Genomic DNA, 6,562 nt, shown 5'->3' with positions numbered 1-6,562 from the left:
TTTCTGGTTTTCAAGAGGATAGCTTGAATTTGTTTGAACTAAGAATATTTTCCCCAAAAGACAAAATAAATCTAATCTTGGAACACTGAAAGGATTTTATCCATTGATTGCCTTACATGGAATTTTTTCCATATAAATTACACAATCTTCCATTTGAGAGCCTTTATGTCACTCATGGACACTGAAGAATCACAAGTATTCTTGGCTGTCTAGATAAGATACAGAAGAAAAGGGTCAGCCTAATAACAACCTTTCTTTTTTATACATAATAAAATGAAAATATTTTATACTGATAGAAACTGATGGGAAAATGCAAACTGCTTCATAAGTGGGTAAAGAAGTACATAAACATATGACTAACAGTATTTAAATCCTTGAAAAGTCAGTCTTTATCACAGAATTGTCAATTTAAGAAAAAACTTATGTATGAAATAACAAACTAACAATTATACAAATGATAGCTCTGAAATATGTACATAAAACAAGGAAATTCTACACTCATGACAATTATTCTGATGAACTGCTTTCAATATCATTTTTCATCAGCTCTGATTTTATCATACAAGACCAGCATTAAGGCACAATCTGAGCATTGGAGAAGGCTCTGAGAAAAAAGAAAACCTTGAAGACTTCCTATTGATTTGTCTTCAAAAAGTATTGTTTCCCTTGTCCTGGAACTCATCTTCACCACTCTATATCATCATAAGCTTTTTGACTGTGTCAAAGGGACAAGATATAATTCCAGAGCAGGTTGTCACCACTTGAGCAATGAAAAATGACTCAAGAAATAAGGTTTCCTTTGTAATTGGTAATAAGCCCTTAATTGTGTTATAAGGTCCAAAATAAAAGGCTTGATACATCATGATATCTTGAAAGGAAACACTAAACCCATAGCATAAACCAGTGATAATAGAATTTTTCTATCTTAATAATTCATTCATCAAAATCTTTGAACTTCAAACCCTTCCCCCCCCAAAAAAAATCAGCCTCTAATCCAGTTCAGGCAAAACCTAGTGGATCTTGTATACAGGGATATTGCCCCAGCAGCTCCACCTGAAGCTAGATTAGCCAAAAAACACCTCCAGAACATTGTTCATCTTTATCTTCTGACAAGAAAATCTGTCTGTATTTGTCCTTAAAAGCAAAGTTTAGAGTAACTGTAGTAAAATATCAAATAACATTTGCCAAATTACCACCTCTTATACTGAAAAAAAAATCAGAGCTAGTTCCTGCTGCCCTAGTACGGTCCCTTGGGGCTGATTAGCTTGGACCAAGACTGCACCTGCAGCAGCAACTTCATCCCCTGAGGATGCCACCTAGGTCTTGGGCATTGGGTTGCCATGCCGCCAACCAATAGGATCTGGAGAAAGGACCCCAAATCCAGCATCTGCTGCTGCTTTGCCTCCAGCTCAGATTGGCCCTCGTGCTTGGTCAGTATGGCTCGGCAGAGTGGCAGAGGCACGGACAAATATGGCCTGGGACAGGGCACAAGTGGAGGCAGGAGATGGTTAGGCAAACACAGAGGACAGCCTTCACAACTTTTCAACTGGTAGCAGTGCTTTATAAAGGTGGAATTAAGAAATGAAATTTCGGTCAATTTCTTTGAAAAGGTTAATCTGCAAAAACCTAGAAACCCTTCATAATTTTCCCAAAACTTATATCCATTGTGATGGCGCTGAAGTTAAACCCTGAGAATCACAATGCTTTTCTTTCTAATATTAATTGTATCAAAGATGTTGATCTGATCAAAAATAAAATAATTGAGCAGAAGACAAAAAATGTTATTGAAGTAGAAGAGCCTCCAGAAAATTCTGGATAATTCTGCTATTCTTTGAGAGAAGGCTACTCCTAACATTTTAATTTCATTTGTGATAGTGATAGTATATCTTTGTTCATGGGGATTTTTGACTCCTGTTAACAGTGAAAACAAAAAAAAATTGAAATCAATTGTCTTTAAAACTTTTCATGTAAGTTATCTAGTCAAAGAAAATCTCACAATTTAGTGTTATTATTTTAGTGAAACAACTACAACCTTCACAATAAGTTTTTCAAAATGAAATTTAACTTTATCTCAACTGTATTTTAAATGTATCATCTTATCATTTAATGTGTTTAAAAAGAAGTGCATTATTATAAGATAATTTTGTCTTTAATGTCAAAGAATATTTAAAAATGATTTATAACACACACACACAAAGGTTAAGAACCCCTACTCTAGTGGAGGGGATTATTTGTAATGCAATATTTAAAAATTTTATTTTGATTTTTAAAATCAGAACTGGCTAGTTGATGGTTCTGGACTTACATAACTTAATAACCCATCATTGAAGAAAATATGAAGAAAAACAGATTGACTTAAGCATTCATTAAGTTGTTATTTTAATAAAAGGTATATTAATGTACTTTCAAGCCCCAGAATGATGTTATAAAAGAGACAAACAAGTGAACTATGAGCCATCCGTATTAAAGTCAATAAAAGAATTAAATTAGGCTTTAGTTTTTCAATAATCATGTGTTTATTGTTAAGGATACTAGTGAATATTGAGTCCTAGTTTGTTAACAACTTTATTCAAGATAATGTTCTGTTCTGTTGCTTTTTTGAAGTTCCTGAGCAATTATACTTTATTTCATTTTGGCCTTTGGGTTGCTTCCTTCTCTAAGAGGGTGTTCATAGTGCTTCCAGATTAATATCACAAAGTTAATGGATCTTCATTATTTGGCTTCTTGTCCTGACAGTCAAGGGTTTCCATCATTTGGATTCAATGTAAATTTTCAAACTTATTTTCCTATATCACACATTTTAGCCAAACCAAACTACTTAGCTAAAACCTAAAAAACTACCTCCATTCCTTTCCTCACATTTATATATATATATATATATACATATATGTATATATATATATGAAATACCATGAACTCTCTTATTCCTTCCTATAGAGTTGCCAAGTTCTGTCAGTTTTACATTCATGTCTCCTTTGATAATTAACCATTCCATTGCTGTAGGCCTTCTTTCCCTCTTCTCAGTTATATTGCCATAACTTCTTGATTGGTCTACATTCTTGTCTCTCATTTCACTCTGTCCTCTATTCAGCTGTCAAATTGATCTTTCTAAATACTGTCTTACATTTGTAGCAATTTATTTATATGCCATGATTTATTTACCTATTTCCCAATCATTGATCATCAGTTTTGTTTCTCATCTTTTACTATGACAAATGGTGATGTCACTCACCCCTTTCAATAAACTTCAGTGTCTCACTGTTATCTCCAGAAACAAATATAAAATCCTCTGCCTCTGCCAAATATAAAATCAAAAGTTTTTGGTATTCAAAGACCTTCATAGTCTGCCCCCTTCTTACCTTCCCAATCTTCTTATAACAAAGTCACCCCAATGTAGTCTGCCATTCAGTGACATTGGCCTCTTTCCTGTTCTTCAAACAATATACAGCATCGCCCAGCTCTATGCATTTTCATGGGCCCCATCTCATATCATGAATTCTTTTCCTCCTTGTCCTGACCTCCAGACTTCCCTGGCTCCCTTCAAGTCCAATTTACAGTCTGCCTTTTACAAAATGCCTATTCTGATTCCTCTTAATTCTAATGCTTTCCTTCTTCTGAGTATCTCTAATTTATCCTTTGTAAATATATATATATATATATATATATATATATAAACATATATGTAAACTATTTACTAAAATATGTACATATTTTAGTAAATAGTTTTCTTCTTGTTATTACCCCATTTGACTATGAACTGTTTCTTTTTTTTTTTAATCCTCACATTCCATCTTAGAATCAATACTATATATTTATTCCAAGGGCTAGATAATAGGCATTAAGTGACTTTTCCAGATAGTAAGGGTCTGAAGTAAAATTTAACTCAGGACCACCCATCTCTAAGCCAGGCTCATAGTCCACTGAGCTACCAACTGAACTCCTATTCCCCTTTGAACTCTTATAAGACAAAGAGTATTTTTTTGGACTTTCTTTGTATTTTAAAAGTTTAGCTTATACCTATCACATACTAGACACTTAATTAATATTTGTTGGTTGTTTAATATATTCCTGTTTTTTTCCGTTGGAAATTCTATCCTTCCAAAACCCAACTTAAGTTTAACTTTCTCAAGAAAACATTCCCTGATCATATAAACTAGATTGGAATTTCTTCATATTCTCACTGCTTTAGCATTTACCTGCTTTTTACAACTCTGTGTATGTTAGCTTCTATTACCCATTCTTAACAGTCAAGGACTGTGTCTGATTTTTCTTTTGGTACCCCCCTGAGTCTCAAATACTTGCCTAAGCATTTAGTAGATTCTTAAGTATTTCCTTAGTATGTGATTTCAAACATACTCTGTTAGGAGAGAAAGCAGATCTTGCAAATAAATACAAACATAATAAAGGCTGTCCAACGCAAAAATCTAATAAAAATAAAATAAAACAAAGCAATAGTGATCAGGAAAAACAGAATATCATCATTTTCATTTTCCTGAAAGACTAAAAATAGTTGATGCAAATATTTGTAAATTAATTCATTTCCAGCTTTCCTTTTTTTTTTAATCTTCAAGAAGAGTGGTAAGGGTAGGCAATGGGGTTCAAGCGACTTGCCCAAGGTCACACAGCTGGGAAGTTTCTGAGGCAAGATTTGAACCTATGACTTCCCATCTCTAGACCTGGCTCTCAATCCACTGAGCTACCCAGCTGCCCCCTATATATGTACTTTTAAGGAGAAAAGAATTTGTGTCTCTTCCCTCTCCTACATTTCATGAGTTACCTTTGGGCCATTACATGGATCTGAGTTTGTGAGGAAGTATCTGTAACTTAGGGAGATGTCTATTATATCTCATCACAGCTTATTCTAGCAATTAATTCAGAGTGCTTCTAGAGTATGATTTATGTTTTTGTTGATTGTGCTGTATGTACATTGTTGGAGAATTATTTGTTAAAATTTTACCAGTATACCTCTGGGTGTTTCTTAGAGATACATGTTAAGAAATAGTCCAATTTTCTAATCTCACAGTTATAACCTACCTTACAACCCCACTCCCCCTGAAAAAGGGTCTATAAGAACCAATAGCTCTTCCTCACCTCCTGTAAGGAGCTACCACAGTTGGACATCAGAACTCCTCTGTCACCATAGAACTCCCCACATGAAATTCCCTAGGACCTAATTGAGGGGGGGAAAAGACCTCTTAGGTTGAGAGTTAGGAAGTACCCTTTGCTGGATGTCTTCTCTACAGATATATATCACTGAATTTGTGACTTAATACCCAGGGACCCTTGATATGCTAGGGGAGGAGAATATGCTGTGGATTGAGCAAAATGTCTTGTGCCATCCGTTCTTTCTATACCTTGTCAGCCAATTCCATTTCTAAATATTTTTTTAAAAAGCAAAGAAAAAAACAATGATCCTACATCAATCTATAATTATATTAAGTTCATTAATATTTTTTGTTGTATGTGGGACTCACTTTTTATTGAAGTCATAGATCCAATGGGGGATCATGGAAAATTAGCCCTTTTTTTCTCAGGAATATTGGTGATCTCACTTCTGTTTCCTCTGTGAGCTCCTCATCACCTTCCTTTCCCTCCAGATGTTCTCTCAACTCCAGGCATAGCAATAGGCCCTGAATAATAGGCAAAGAAAACACTTTTGACAAAATACAGTACCATTCCTATTAATCTCTCATGCCATATACCAAAATAAATTCAAAATGGATGTATAATTTAGAAATAAAGGGTGATACCATAAACAAATTAGTAGAGCACAAAATGGTTCCATATCAGTCCTATGGATAAGGGAAGAATTTATGACTAAACAAGACATGGGGAATAGTACAAGATGTAAAATAGATAACCTAAACTAAATTAAATTACAAAAGGGTTTATAGGAAGGAAAGCAATGCAACCAAGAAGGCAAAGAATAAAGTGGGGAAAAAATTGAATAGCAAATGTGTCTGAAAAGAGCCTTATTTCTTAATTTATAGAGAACTGAGTCAAATTTATAAGAATCCAAGTCATGTCCCAATTAATAAATGGCCAAAGGATATAAATAGGCAATCCCCAGATGAAGAAATTAAAACAACTTTAGTGATGTGAAAAAATGTTCCAAATCATTATTAATTAAAGTACTAAAAATTAAAGCAACTCTGAGTTACCACCTCACACCTATCAGGTTGCCTAATGTGATATATATATATATATATATATATATATATATATAGTTGACCACTACTTCCTGCTGGGTTCTGCTCTCACTCAATAGGAAGGCAGTTACTCTAGCAGGAAGGGGCTGCTCATTCAACATCTGAAAGGAGCCTACAACTGCAAGTGGAGATTGACTGGGCATCACAGCTCAGGCTGTTCAACACTGATAGCCCCAAATCTTCTACTAGTTACTGGCTCCCAGGACCCTGGTGACTCACTTTTACTTCTGGTATCATAATATCCATCACATCATTATCTATTACACTATCTTACCCTCCCAAATGCCTATTACAATGCTCTCAGTAGGCATTTGTTTAAATGAATCTTTCACCATTAGCAGGCCATTCATTGG

At 34.4% G+C, this 6,562-nt stretch overlaps 1 pseudogene; it reads right to left on the bottom strand.

Annotated features, from left to right (window-relative positions):
* Positions 1–507: 507 nt before the first annotated feature.
* Positions 508–6,352, bottom strand: LOC123241514 (annotated as a pseudogene).
* Between the last annotated feature and the right edge of the window lie 210 nt (positions 6,353–6,562).

This window comes from Gracilinanus agilis, chromosome 3 (genome assembly GCF_016433145.1).
Source record: "Gracilinanus agilis isolate LMUSP501 chromosome 3, AgileGrace, whole genome shotgun sequence".
NCBI classification, from domain to species: domain Eukaryota; kingdom Metazoa; phylum Chordata; class Mammalia; order Didelphimorphia; family Didelphidae; genus Gracilinanus; species Gracilinanus agilis.
Note: the sequence above shows the minus strand (reverse complement) of the source record. Positions and strands in the feature narration are given on the sequence as shown.